The 15,702-nt window shown below is 41.4% G+C and overlaps 1 protein-coding gene across 6 annotated transcripts in view; it reads left to right on the top strand.

Moving 5' to 3' along the window:
• The window catches only part of LRRC4C (leucine rich repeat containing 4C), a 1,007,170-nt gene that overhangs the window by 915,559 nt on the left and 75,909 nt on the right, over positions 1–15,702 (top strand). Inside the window, exon 1 of one of the 6 annotated variants that reach the window (XM_043516296.1) lies at positions 10,556–10,599. The exons of the other annotated variants lie outside the window; for them this stretch is intronic. The gene's annotated coding sequence lies outside the window, so the exon portion shown is untranslated. Of the gene's footprint in view, positions 1–10,555; positions 10,600–15,702 lie in introns of those variants that run through there. 6 annotated transcript variants of the gene reach the window in all.

Here is a 15,702-nt window from a genome sequence, read left to right as displayed (position 1 = left end):
AGCGAGTGCCAGGGTACAGTTCAACAGAATACACTCTAGAGCGGCTGAGATTGTGGAGACTGGTCTCTTAATCCATGGTTTACTTTGCAATGTATCTATCCCACCCTTCCTCTCTCATTTAGTCACTCCAGTTGGTGAACATAGCACTAATTTATCTCTCTCATTGCATTTAAAATGCTAGACAGCACTATTGAATGCTCCTCACTTCTAGTCTCTTTTCTTCTTTGTGAATGTCACACTGTGTTGTAGAAACACAGCAGGGATGAAAGCTAACACAAATACATATTTGTATCTACAGCACATAAATGTGTATTTATAGATGCACAAACCAAGGGAAACCTTTTATAAGCAGAACTGTGTTAAACAGCTATTTGTCAGAGGAGTATTTGGAAAACAGTATTTGCTGGAAGAGCTGGTCAGAAAATAGGGGGAGGAAATGGGGGGAAATCAGCAAAACATTTTAAAAGTACATCTTTTTTGGTGAAAATTTCATTTTTCCATTTCTAATCATCTTCATGGTTTACTAATTTATAAAGTGCTTACTCCATTTTACACCATACTTAGGTGCACACCTGTTGAAATCAATGAAAGTTTGGAGTAATGAGTGAAAATGCAGTAAATCCTTAGGATTTGTCCCTAAAACAAAAAAGGGCTGCCAATGGTTAGTAAATTAAGTTCCCCATTGTATATAAAAGAACCTCATTCATCAGGTTTAGGTAGGCTTTCTCCTACATTAGAGGGGAAGAGATGGCATACACAAATGACAAGTCTCCTATTAATTATGGACCTGAAATGTGAGGGGGAGCAGATGTAAAATAAAGGGATCCTTTGCAATGCTGTGTCCTAGAAATTTCAATTTGAACTATAGTTTGGATTGGTAATGATTAAAATGGTCTGATGCCTTTGTGATTCTCTCTGTGAAATTATATCATGTGATATTATTAAAGGTTCATGTATAGTGCACATAGGTGTCATCCTGCTTCACAGTGTAAGGAAAGACATGGAGTCTTCCCCAAAGAACAAATTGATGATGACAAGGCCTGGATACTCAGGGAATTAATTACAGGCAAGGAGGGAGGCCAGGAGGAATACCCAGAATAGGGTTAAATGAACACCTATGCTTAGGTGGGTAATATGCAGCATATAATTTTCTAGCTCTCTGCTTGTTTTTGTTTTGAGTTGGGAAGTATCAACTCAATTTCTAGTAGACGGATACATCCACAACTCAAAACTCTTCCATTCATCAGAAATCATGGAGTTGGATGGGCATGAAGACCGAACAATCTTCCACATCAGCAATCTGAGGCTCATTCATAGTAGGTGAATTACACTGTCACTGCCTAGGCTATACCTGTTCATGGATATATTATTGTTAGTTATTTAACATTTATATTGGAGATAATACCTGAAGGCCACAACCAGGTTGGTGCCCATTGTGCTAGGTGTTGTACAAACATAGAATACATGACTATCCCTGAGCCAAAAACTTACATTTTATTCTCCAGTGCTGTCAATCTGTCATTTTCCATACATTCTAATTTCACTTTACATCATGACAGTTTGTGGTATTATCTCTAAAGCCATATATAGCAGACTACAACCCCTTTTGATTTCACTACACGCTGTACTCTAGCACTTAAACAAGTATTGACCAGGAGAAATTTAAATAGTCAAAGACAGAGTTTCACATCATCAGGAAACCCATGGTAGCTGGATATTGTGAAATCACTCAGGATTCATTCACAGGATGAGAATTCATCATCATATCCACAGCTAGTAATAATATATGGCTGTAAAGAGAGTATCTCTGTATGCAACTGTACAGAGCAGCTTTTTCCTCTGTATCTGGAAGGACTGTTAAATGGTTTATGTGGGCAGATAACATTGTGACTTTCACATTTTAATAACTTTGTCGTCACTGTGCCTACTAAAATATAGATGTAAACAGCCCAAAGCACATTTATTTTTCCTGACAATATGTCTCATCTCTTGCTTTATAATGTAGGTAGATTCTCAAATGCTGTACATTTCCTTAAAATAGTGCATTTGTTGGTATTGGTTATGTTTGGTTCTATGTATTTTGTATTTATTATGCCATTACTACAGTACTTGTAAAGTTTTTATGTAAGTACTTCTCACCAAACTTACTTTGATCACAACTTTCTTTTTATAGGTTTCAGAGTAGCAGCCGTGTTAGTCTGTATTCGCAAAAAGAAAAGGAGTACTTGTGGCACCTTAGAGACTAACAAATTTATTAGAGCATAAGCTTTCGTGAGCTACAGCTCACTTCATCGGATGCATTTGGTGGAAAAAACAGAGGAGAGATTTATAAGAACACACACAGAGAACATGAAACAATGGGTTTATCATACACACTGTAAGGAGAGTGATCACTTAAGATAAGCCATCACCAACAGCAGGGGGGGGAAGGAGGAAAACCTTTCATGGTGACAAGCAGGTAGGCTAATTCCAGCAGTTAACAAGAATATCAGAGGAACAGTGGGGGGTGGGGTGGGAGGGAGAAATACCATGGGGAAATAGTTTTACTTTGTGTAATGACTCATCCATTCCCAGTCTCTATTCAAGCCTAAGTTAATTGTATCCAGTTTGCAAATTAATTCCAATTCAGCAGTCTCTCGTTGGAGTCTGTTTTTGAAGCTTTTTTGTTGAAGTATAGCCACTCTTAGGTCTGTGATCGAGTGACCAGAGAGATTGAAGTGTTCTCCAACTGGTTTTTGAATGTTATAATTCTTGACGTCTGATTTGTGTCCATTCATTCTTTTACGTAGAGACTGTCCAGTTTGGCCAATGTACATGGCAGAGGGGCATTGCTGGCACATGATGGCATATATCACATTGGTAGATGCGCAGGTGAACGAGCCTCTGATAGTGTGGCTGATGTGATTAGGCCCTATGATGGTATCCCCTGAATAGATATGTGGACAGAGTTGGCAACGGGCTTTGTTGCAAGGATAGGTTCCTGGGTTAGTGGTTCTGTTGTGTGGTGTGTGGTTGCTGGTGAGTATTTGCTTCAGATTGGGGGGGCTGTCTGTAAGCAAGGACTGGTCTGTCTCCCAAGATCTGAGAGAGCGATGGCTCGTCCTTCAGGATAGGTTGTAGATCCTTGATGATGCGTTGGAGGGGTTTTAGTTGGGGGCTGAAGGTGATGGCTAGTGGCGTTCTGTTGTTTTCTTTGTTGGGCCTGTCCTGTAGTAGGTGACTTCTGGGTACTCTTCTGGCTCTGTCAATCTGTTTCTTCACTTCAGCAGGTGGGTACTGTAGTTGTAGGAACAACCACACACCACACAACAGAACCACTAACCCAGGAACCTATCCTTGCAACAAAGCCCGTTGCCAACTCTGTCCACATATCTATTCAGGGGATACCATCATAGGGCCTAATCACATCAGCCACACTATCAGAGGCTCGTTCACCTGCGCATCTACCAATGTGATATATGCCATCATGTGCCAGCAATGCCCCTCTGCCATGTACATTGGCCAAACTGGACAGTCTCTACGTAAAAGAATGAATGGACACAAATCAGACGTCAAGAATTATAACATTCAAAAACCAGTTGGAGAACACTTCAATCTCTCTGGTCACTCGATCACAGACCTAAGAGTGGCTATCCTTCAACAAAAAAGCTTCAAAAACAGACTCCAACGAGAGACTGCTGAATTGGAATTAATTTGCAAACTGGATACAATTAACTTAGGCTTGAATAGAGACTGGGAATGGATGAGTCATTACACAAAGTAAAACTATTTCCCCATGGTATTTCTCCCTCCCACCCCACCGCCCACTGTTCCTCTGATATTCTTGTTAACTGCTGGAATTAGCCTACCTGCTTGTCACCATGAAAGGTTTTCCTCCTTCCCCCCCCTGCTGTTGGTGATGGCTTATCTTAAGTGATCACTCTCCTTACAGTGTGTATGATAAACCCATTGTTTCATGTTCTCTGTGTGTGTGTATATAAATCTCTCCTCTGTTTTTTCCACCAAATGCATCCGATGAAGTGAGCTGTAGCTCACGAAAGCTTATGCTCTAATAAATTTGTTAGTCTCTAAGGTGCCACAATTACTCCTTTTCTTTTTTCTTTTTATAGATATCTTTTTTGTTCAGGTAACCATATTTTGAGCATTTAACAGTGCCTGAATAGAGCATTTTGTAACTTCAGTGATTTCATGTCTCTTATTTTTCCAATATGTTTATAGTTGATATTTAAACAATTGGGCCAAATTCTGATCTCAGTTACACTGCTATATGTCTGGAGTAACATCAGGGTAATGGGGATCAGGTTTTGACCATTGGAATAATGTGTCCTGTTGTTAAGAGCTGACTAGGGTGGAGAGAAGGTAGCTGGCCAAAGGGACAGTTTGTCCCAGCTCCCACTTCATGACTTGGCACATGGGGTCACAGCACCACTCAGGTTTGGCCCAGTCATCTTTCTGTCATGAAGGAGGAGGCCAAGCCAATCCTGAATGGTACTGCATCCCTGGCTGCCAGATCACAACTCCTGGAGCATGGAGCTGAGCACAGCCCCTCAGGACAGGAACACTGCTGTGGGGCTAGTGCAGGGCTGGTTTGCGCTCCAAGAGCCACGCATGGCCTCCTCTCAGTGGTAATGTTTTTGGAAGGATGCCTGGAGGGGACTCCAGGTTTTGTCCTGGACCCTCAAAAACCTCTGTGCCGAATTGCTTGCAGCCTTCCTTGATTAATTAGGCTGATCCATGTTTTAATCATTTATCTATAGTTTGTGCAGTGCTGGCACATTTCTTGATAATACTTTTGCCTTGCATCACCTTGATGATTTATTTCATCACCATCTTTGTGTCTCTTTTTGCTGTGTGTGTGTGCGGACCCTGATGAACTTCATATTTAGGGAGAGATCATAAATTGCGAACCAACCTAGTCTGCAACTATCTTTCCTAGGAGGGTGAAGTGAACTCCTGGCTCTACTAATTTTTTTAAGATAAAAACCAAGGCAGTTGGGGTTTTCCTTCTTTAAAATCTACTTTCAATCTTCAGAAATTGGGATGTGACTTTCTTCTAATATCCTTTTCCTATAACCTGTACAGCCTTCTTTTTTTTCCCTTTAGGGTGGTAGCTAGTCTGACTTCTGCTTACTTCTAAAATATTTTCTCCAAAGTCTGTTTTGGTGCTAATCGCACTTTCTTCATTATACAGTCAAATCCATTTATTAGAATATTTGATAAAAGAATAAAAGTTTGTGCATGCTTATTTTTGGTTGTCCATTTCCATGATTTCAGCTTGGCTTTAAAGTTGATCCCTCACCTGGGTGAACGTGACGGTAGACTTACGAGTTTGTATGTCTGCTGCTGTTTATTTAAAGATCGTTCTCTGAAAGGTTGGGTTCACAAGCAGCAGCATGAGATCTTACATTTATTCCTTGCAAGAGAAAAGAGCCAGCAACTTGATTTTTGTTTTAAACCAAATGCTGATTGTGATAGATATGAGACCTGGGAAGTGTAAGGAGTTTGAATGACTATATTGAAATGTGCCAGACAGGCGTGGACTTTTGGGACAACAATTATGTGTGTTTCCTGAGGAATCCCTGGGTAGTGATTAATGCAAATGTCACAAACCTGGTTATTTGGAAATTCAGCCTTTTGAAACCTATGTCCTGTGAAGATAAACATTGACTAGTGATTTCCTGTTCTTGGAGATTAGATCAAAGGCTCGAGCTGTATAAAGCAACAATTGAACTGTCCAGCTGGGGCCTGGTTCCTGATCTAAAAACTGCCATGAACTTGCAACCAAGGGGGAAAACCCAGATGGGGTGTGAAAGACTGGAACTTACCAGAGCTCTGTATGGGAGTTGGGGATGACCTCTAGTAAACTTTTAGCATGTATGTAGGTTTTCTTTTATTGTTTATATGTGTTTTCTCTGTAATGCTTTTGCCCTAGGAATAAATGTGGTTTGCTTTGTGAAGGCTGGTTTGTAACTCATGTACACTGTTAGAGGTCCTGGAAAAAGGTTAATTGCAGATGCTGGACCCAGGTCATAGCTGCTAGGAAGTCACAGTAAGGTGCAGAATGACTGCAATCCTAAACCCCCAGTCTGAAGGGAGAGAGATATGGATATCGAACCCAAGAGAGAGGTTTCCAAGTGGTAGCTGTGTTAGTCTGTATCAGCAAAAATAACAAGGAGTCCTTGTGGCACCTTAGAGACTAACAAATTTATTTGGGCATAAGCTTTCGTGGGTTAGAAAGGGCCACTTCACCAGATACATGGAGTGAAAATACAGGAGCAGGTATAAATATGTGAAAGGATGGGGGTTGCTTTTCCAAGTGAGAGGTCAGTCTAAAGAGATAAATCAATTAACAGCAGCATACCAAGGGAGGAAAAATAACTTTTGAAGTGGTAAGAAAGTGGTCCATTACAGACAGTTGATGGGGGTGTCTACAGCCAAACTCTAAGATACTACCGCATTTGCTCCGATCCCTCAGACCGAGACAAACACCTACAGAATCTCTATCAAGCATTCTTAAAACTGCAATACCCACCTGGTGAAGTGAAGAAATAGACTAACAGAGCCAGAAGGATACTGAGAAGTCACTACTACAAGACAGACCCAAAAAAGAAAGTAACAGAACGCCACTAGCCATCACCTACAGCCCTCAACTAAAACCTCTCTAGTGCATCATCAAGGATCTACAACCTATCCTGAAGAACGATCCCTCACTCTCACAGATCTTGGGAGACAGGCCAATCCTTGCTTACAGACAGCCTCACAACTTCAAGCAAATACTCACCAGCAACTACACAACAAAAACACCAACCCAGGAACCAAACCCTGTTGCCAACTCTGTCCACATATCCATTCAGGGGACACCATCATAGGACCTAACCACATTAGTCACACCATCAAGGGCTCATTCACTTGCACATCTACCAATGTGATGTATGTCATCATGTGCCAGCAATGCCCCTCTGCCATGTACATTGGCCAAACCGGACAGTCTCTACACAAAAGAATAAATGGACACAAATCTGACATCAGGAATCATCACATTCAAAAACTTGACAGAAAACACTTCAGTCTCTTTGGTCACTCAATAACAGACCTAAAAGTGGCAATTCTTCAACAACAAAAAACTTCAAAAACAGACTCCAACATGAAGCTGCAGAAATGAATTAATTTGCAAACTGGATAACATCAGATCAGGCCTGAATAGAGACTGAGAACGGTTGGGTCATTACAAAACCTAAACTTAATTTCCCCAATAGTAATTTCTCCCTATTGTTACTCACACCTTCTTGTCAACTGTCTGTAATGGGCCACTCTCTTACCACTTCAAAAGTTATTTTTCCTCCCTTGGTATCCTGTTGTTAATTGATTTATCTCGTTAGACTGACCTCTCACTTGGTAAAGCAATCCGTAACCAGTTGGAGAACACTTCAATCTCTCTGGTCACTCGATCACAGACCTAAGAGTGGCTATACTTCAACAAAAAAGCTTCAGAAACAGACTCCAACGAGAGACTGCTGAATTGGAATTAATTTGCAAACTGGATACAATTAACTTAGGCTTGAATAGAGACTGGGAATGGATGAGTCATTACACAAAGTAAAACTATTTCCCCATGGTATTTCTCCCTCCCACCCCACCCCCCACTGTTCCTCTGATATTCTTGTTAACTGCTGGAATTAGCCTACCTGCTTGTCACCATGAAAGGTTTTCCTCCTTCCCCCCCCGCTGTTGGTGATGGCTTATCTTAAATGATCACTCTCCTTATAGTTTGTATGATAAACCCATTGTTTCATGTTCTCTGTGTGTGTGTATATAAATCTCTCCTCTGTTTTTTCCACCAAATGCATCCGATGAAGTGAGCTGTAGCTCACGAAAGCTTATGCTCTAATAAATTTGTTAGTCTCTAAGGTGCCACAAGTACTCCTTTTCTTTTTGCAAATACAGACTAACACAGCTGCTACTCTGAAACCTATCCTTTCATGTATTTATACCTGCTCCTGTATTTTCACTCCATGTATCTGATGAAGTGCGTTCTAACCCACGAAAGCTTATGCCCAAATAAATGTGTTAGTCTCTAAGGTGCCACAAGGACTCCTCGTTATTTCAACCCAAGAGAGGTGATGGCTAGGAAACCTAAAACTTTAAGGAAGATTGGCCGGGGGTCAAAGGTGCAGTTAACTATGGAACTGTAGCACTGATACTCAGTGGAAAGTGGACGTAAAACAAATTGCGTATAATTAGAGGTGATCAAATATTTAATTTTGAATAATATTTATTATTATGTCTGTGTATTATGGTAGCAGCCAGAAGTCACAATTGAGATCATGGTCTAATTGTGCTAGGCACTGTGCATACATTTGGTAAGAGATGGTCTCTGTCCCAAAGAGTTGGCAGCAGGAGGATAAATAGAGGCACAAGGAGGTGAAACAACACTACCTGTCAGTGGCAGAACCAGGAATAGAATTTAGGTCTCCTAACTTGCAGACCAGTGACCTCTGCTTGCCTAACTTAATCCCCTTTTCAGACAATGAATAGTCTGCAGATCTATTCCATTTTCTGTAAATATCTTCATTATCCATAAGTATCCATAAATAAATGAAACATTTGAAGCCTGTGGCTGGTCTATGAATGATTTTCAAACACTTCTTGTTTGTTTGATCACTTAAGTCATCTGATATTGTTTCTGCTTTCTGATTGGATAATGGGAAATTTTTCAATTGAGAATAACAGATAGCAAATACCTCATTTCCCAGTACAAAATTTTGGCAGAATAAACATTTGTCTTAAATGCAGGCAAATGCTGAGATTCACAACATCTTCACACCAAAATGGTTTGCATGAATAATATCAACTTGAGAATCATAGCAAAACAAGGCGGGCACTTTTATTGGTGTTTTTTGTTTGTTTGTTTATTTTTTAAATAAGATGGTTTTTGTTATTGTTGTCTTTGTTAACTATTTACTCAGCCCTACGTGTTAAGGAGATCTGGGTTCAGTTAAATTACAACACCTCTTCATGCCTCAATTTCTCTATCTGTAAAACAAGGTTAATAATATTGACCTACCCCATTGTGGGGCAGGATGAAGTATCGATCCAGTGACATGGATATATAGAGAGGGCTATAAAGCCCTCTCTCTCCATATAAGAGAAGTATGAGTCTTACTTAGCAGTGGGGAGGAGGTGTTCTGTGCAGCCATCATTACACGGCTATGTCTACACTTGGAACAGGGGTTGTGATTCCCAGCTTGTGTAGATGTACCTGTGCTAGCTCTGCTCGAGCTAGACTGCTAAAAATAGCAGTGTAATCAGGTTAGTGCAGGTGCTGGCTTGGGCTAGCTGCCCGACTATTACCTCGAGGGTCCAGGTGGGTACGTACCTGGAGTGGCTAGTTCAAGCCACTGCCCATGTTATCCCAGCTACACTGCTATTTTTGGCATGCTAGCGTGAGCAGAACTAGGGCGGATATGGCTACGTGAGCGGTAAATCATGCCCCCTGCTCCAAGTGTAGATGTAACCAAAGAGCAATAGAACCTAATAATCAGCCTTAGTAATTCTTGATAAAATGGGGAAGAGAGTCAATCAGAACAAGACTGAGGAGATAACCCCACTCCAGAAAAGCAGAAGGAAGCTATATTTCCTGCCCCTAGCTTGATAGAGCAGAACATATCCATAACTCCCCCCTCCTCATTGGCTGATGCAGTGAGACCCTTCCCCACCACCTACTTTAAACACAGCCCCCTCCAAACCCCCATGCCTTGAAGAGCAGACACAGTGAGAAATTGCAGAGTTTTAAACATTGTTTCCTTCCATGGCATGGATGCTGTAGTGGGGGTGTGCTAGTGAGTCAGTATTGCAGTAGTGAAGCATGTGCATATTATTCAGGAACTCCATGGCTACTGGCAAGCAGGAGGCTTACACAACACTTGATATTCCAGAGTGAAAAGGCTTATGCAGAATCAACCAACATAATTAAAGCGGCTGAAAAAGAGCAGCGCCCGTTACTGCCGGGAGCCACTGGAAGGGTTCCAAAGTCTACCTGCCTTAATGAAAAGTAGGGCTTTTTCAATTTCCCAGCAAATCCAGGGGGTGGTGGTGGGTTATTGGATCAGTGAGAGCTGTGTTCCTCAGTGAGGTGGGATGCCTTGGGTATGATGTTTGATAAAGAGAACAAACAGCTCTTTGTTTTCATATCCTCCTTATAGACATTCCAATAAATAAAGAAATGAAAACCCTCCAGAATCCGTATAGACTAAGAAAGCTCTGTTGAGGTTGCTAGGCAGCAGAGGCCAAAGGCATAGAAAGCAGGCAGGGCTTTGAAAACAAAATCAGTGACTTATGGGTTATCTGAAATAACCACTTATTGTGTCATCTTTGTTATAAATAAGTAAATGTGGAATTTATTTGTTTATTTCTTGGGTAGTTAACAGCATTTTTAAGAGATTTGAAATGAAAGACCTATTTTTGTATCCCATTCCCTTTAGGCTTTTGGGATTATACATATAACTATTATTTATAATGGTACTGATTAATTTAATTGAGATTTCTGACTCTGCAGGTCCTGACTTGTGCCTATATTCTGGAAGCAGTTTGGGGCAGCAGGTTGGTTTGTTTGTTTAATTGTTGCTTATGTTTGATTTTATATCACTGTGTGTATGTATGTACATATCTATGTAAGAAGGACCCAACCCCGAAGGGTCAGAGCACCACTTGAGATGTGCTTGCCTCTCATTGATATCAGTGGGAGGTGAGGCATCTCAGCACCTTGTAGGATCAGTCCCTATAATGAGATCCCTCACTGTCAAACTGTTGCAGTAATACATGGCTTTTCCTATCACCACTACCCATATTACAAGGCAATAGCACTCCCAATAGCCAGGGAATTCAGACGCAAGGTTAAAATTTTATCCTGTTGGGCCACTTGATCTCCTTGACATCAATTTTTAAATAAGTGAATTCAGGTTTCTCTGGAGAGGACTGTCTCCTCAGGGTCAGCATGTGTATGTTTATGGAAGGGTCCAGCCACCTCTGTGGCACTGTCTTTTACACTCCTAGTACTCCAAGGGCCCGACAAGATGAGAAAGTCCTCGGGTGGTTTGGGAGTGGACGACAAGCATCATCTCCCCCCACTGGTAAAACCACAGAGAAGGTAATGCAGTGCCTGACCTTGTATACAGTCTGCTTGCTGAGCTCTGGAATACATCCTTTGGGGGGGGGGGGACGTTTCTGGGAACATCCATCACAGGAGAAGACCTGGCATTATGTTGAAGGGGGAAGGGAACACAAAGCTTCAGAAATATGGAGGCCCAAGTCCTCTCCATGGTTTGTCCTGTACCTTCTGAAGAACTCCCAGCGTCCTCAGGATTTAGGGTCCCAATCCCCTTCTTTTGCGTGTGAGGCAAAACTTGCCTTGTCCCATGGGATAGTTCAGAGGAGAAACACCAGAGAAACCTTCTGGGTTTTTTTATGTGCGTTTGATTTTTAGATCCTCTGAGGGCCCTGTTAGGAATTGCGTCTCACAGGTTTCCAATGGTAATCCGTACAGTACTGTCCGCTCCTGATAATACAACCATATCAGCTATATAACGGTCTTGAACAATAGGGGCATGTGCTGGGGAATGGGGAGGACTGAAAATATAATATTTTTTCTGTAATTCTCTTGCTTGGTGCATGATTTCCTTTTACAAACCACTCTTGTTGATGTTAATTGTCAAAGGTTTGAGACTCCAGAGAATGTACGGACTGCAGGTCCATAGTCTCACAGCATCAGGGTCAAGAACATCACCAGGTGACCCAAAACATTTGTAAGCAAGGTGATATTGTCATCCTTATTGCATCCCAATCGAACTGAGCCATGATATCCCAAATGAAATAAACCATTGTATTTTTCATTGGCCCAAATAATCTGTCACCTGGTGTGAATCTGCCACTTAGTTCTGAGCGCTCTTAGCTTGCAGTGGTATCTTCACTACATACATATTTATTGGTTCTCAGCAAAAATTAGGTTTGCTGAGCAAATAGATTTTGTTAAGTCATCCTAAACACATTATTTCCCAGGATGCTTTAGGAAAAATCTGACAAGATGACTGATTCCTTTCATTTATTGTGCTATAATACCTGTGCAGGGAGAGAAAATGTAGACAATGGAAAATCATACTAATTAGACAATGCAAACTGAAATGGAATTTCTAATGGAAAAGTTACATTAGTAGGGTCTTTCCACTTCTGACTCGGGGCAGGGGAAGCTAGATAGAAGGTTATCTCAGCTAGGGAAGCTTTTGCCTCTGCTCAGCTCTCAGTGATGTAGATAGGCTTGGTTGGTGGAGTAATAGGCTGGGCTTTCAAAAGGCTTAGGGAACCACCTTCCTTTTTTCTTGCTGGTGAGCTCCCTCCAGCTCCCTGGCATCCGTTAATTAAAGCCATTCAGAGTTACCAGTGCTGCAATTCACAAATCGCTTCCATGCTTTGCCAACCTTGGCAGCCTCAAGACAACAGACCAATCTGCAATCATAATCTTGCTGCAAGTTACATTTCTATATGGCCTGCAGCCCTGACAGAGTGTGAGATCCTGAGGCCTCCATATCTAAAGAGAGCAGCTACCTTTATTGTGTTTGACTGAGAGGAGCTGATAGATACATTCCCAGAGGAGAGGGAGGGTAGGTGGCTGGGGGGTTGTGGGGAAGGCAGGGGGATAGGGTGGATCTTACATTTGCTAATGTTCAGATCATTCATTTTATTCCCGCACACTCCATAGATGTAAAGAATTTTGGTTTTCTGCCTGTTCCACCTCCCTCTGCAGTTTTGAATATTGGCCTCAAAATTTTCAGCAAATGTTGCATTGTTTATTCTATTTCGTTTGAAAATATCCAAAGACCCTGCAGAAATTAGTTTCTCAAAAGCTGGCACCAGCAAAGGGAAGGAATAATGTGCTTGTATTTAAGGAACTGTTCTGGGACTCAGGTGATCTGCATGAACTTCCTAGCTCTGTCTCAGATGTCCTCAGTGACTCTGGGCAATCTATCTATGCCTCTATTTTCCACCTGTAAAATGGGGCTAACAATAATTCCTTACCGCACAGAAGTTACCTTCATTAATGTCTGATAGCTACTTTGATACAATTGTGATTAGGACCTTGAAAGTACCTAGAAAGATAATCCTGGTGCTGCTGGTGTCAGTTATGATAGTGGGCTCTGTAGCCAATGGGAAAAAATTATTTCCTCACACTAAGGACATAGCTAAAAATATGTGTGAGAGAAAAGTGTCTGAAGTTAGACCAGCTGGAGTTGAGATCCTCAACTGCACATACTAATTAGTGTCAGCACTTAACCTTAAGGGGGGGGGAACAGGGTGTTGCAGGGAGTGGGGTCAATGGCTTAATAGAGAGTGCTCTTCAATCTGATTCACCACAGAGCCAATGCCCTAGCTGGAACAAGGAGGGCACTATGTCGTTGGAAGTGTTGTGGGGGGGGCAGTGAGATATAAAACTGAGCTCTTGATTGTAACTGATTGTTTAAGACTTGGCTCCAATATTTTATGAAAGAAGATTTTGTTTTAGCTGAATTCTAACGTTGGACATTTAAGTAGAGCCTCCTCTTGCAGCTTCAAATGAATATGGTACTCTCCCTCATTTCTTACCAAATTTTGCATCCAGTTAAACATGTTTAAATTTAATATAAATCCAATGGAGTCACACAAGTTTCACATTGGTGCAAATGTGGACAGAATTTGGCTCTTCCTCGCCTCAGATCCTGTATAATATTTCAGGGCACTATTAAACAGCTGCCCTATTCAACCCCAGAGGTGGCTGCATTTCACTGTTAATTTTTTTGACTAAATAATTTGTTCGGGTTTCTTAAAGATGAAAGGTTTCAGAGTAACAGCCGTGTTAGTCTGTATTGACAGAGCCAGAAGAGTACCCAGAAGTCACCTACTACAGGACAGGCCCAAAAAAGAAAATAACAGAACACCACTAGCCATCACCTTCAGCCCCCAGCTAAAACCTCTCCAACGCATCATCAAGGATCTGCAACCTATCCTGAAGGACAACCCCTCACTCTCACAGATCTTGGGAGACAGGCCAGTCCTCACGTACAGACAGCCCCCCAACCTGAAGCAAATACTCACCAGCAACCACACACCACACAACAAAAACACTCACCCAGGAACCTATCCTTGCAACAAAGCCCGTTGCCAACTGTGTCCACATATCTATTCAGGGGACACCATCATAGGGCCTAATCACATCAGCCACACTATCAGAGGCTCGTTCACCTGCGCATCTACCAATGTGATATATGCCATCATGTGCCAGCAATGCCCCTCTGCCATGCACATTGGCCAAACCGGACAGTCTCTATGTAAAAGAATCAATGGACACAAATCAGACGTCAAGAATTATTACATTCAAAAACCAGTCAGAGAACACTTCAATCTCTCTGATCACTCGATTACAGACCTAAAAGTCACAATATTACAACAAAAAAAACTTCAGAAACAGGCTCCAAAGAGAGACCGCTGAATTGGAATTAATTTGCAAACTGGACACCATTAACTTAGGCTTGAATAAAGCCTGGGAGTGGATTGGTCATTACACAAAGTAAAACTATTTCCCCATGTTTATTTTTCCCTCTACTGTTCCTCGGACCTTCTTGTCAACTGCTGGAAATGGCCCACCTTGATTATCACTACAAAAGGTTTTTCTTTTCTCTCCTTCTGGTAATAGCTCACCTTACCTGATCACTCTCATTACAATGTGTATGGTAACACCCATTGTTTCATGTTCTCTGTGTATATAAAATCTCCCTTCTGTATTTTCCACTGCATGCATCCGATGAAGTGAGCTGTAGCTCATGAAAGCTTATACTCAAATAAATTTGTTAGTCTCTAAATTGCCACAATTACTCCTGTTCTTTTTAAAGATGAAAGATGCTAACTGTTAGATATATGTGATTACAGTCTCACCTGGTGTATATCTGAATAGCTCTGTGAAATTCACGGCTCTATGCTGAACTATATCAGTTGAGCAATTTGCCTGTTGTTTGTATTCCTGTGGTTTATGGTAAAGTGTAATCACTTTGTGGCACCTTATTAGAAAGTTTGATGTCCGTCTTGAAAAAATGGCATACATGACATGCAGCAAGTGTTAGAATGTTCGTTATAAATGTTGAGTTATCACTCTAGGCATTGTGAAAAACCTGTTGGACCCTATTTGATTAAGTCCCATGTGCAGATTAAGTAAGAAGTATAAAAAAGAGTGATTCAAGTAATAGTGAGGGCTCACTTCTTACCACCCTCCCTCTGCCCCCCAACAAATGCACATACCCACATATAGACCTATGCATGCCAGATGTATTCTAAATGAATACAGATTTTAACCTGCATATACACATCTATTTCTGGACAGGCAGAAAGCAGTTGGGAGTTGACAGGACTACAGTCATTATCAGGCAGTTGTAATTTTTCATGTAAAATTATGTGGGCAGCTTCCATTGCTACCAGGCAAATTTAGACAAATAAAATGATCAAATGAGTAATTTTTGATATTCTGTATATGTATAAATGAACGCTGGGAAGCCTCTGTTCACTCAGTTTTACTACTAAGATGTCTGGGGATTTATTTTAGAAGAAAGGACCCTTAGATGGAACCAAAGTCAATAACCCTCAAGAGACAAATGGAGGCAGGAGAACTTAATAGCAATTCCTTTT

Source organism: Dermochelys coriacea, chromosome 6 (genome assembly GCF_009764565.3).
Source record: "Dermochelys coriacea isolate rDerCor1 chromosome 6, rDerCor1.pri.v4, whole genome shotgun sequence".
NCBI classification, from domain to species: domain Eukaryota; kingdom Metazoa; phylum Chordata; order Testudines; family Dermochelyidae; genus Dermochelys; species Dermochelys coriacea.
Note: the sequence above shows the minus strand (reverse complement) of the source record. Positions and strands in the feature narration are given on the sequence as shown.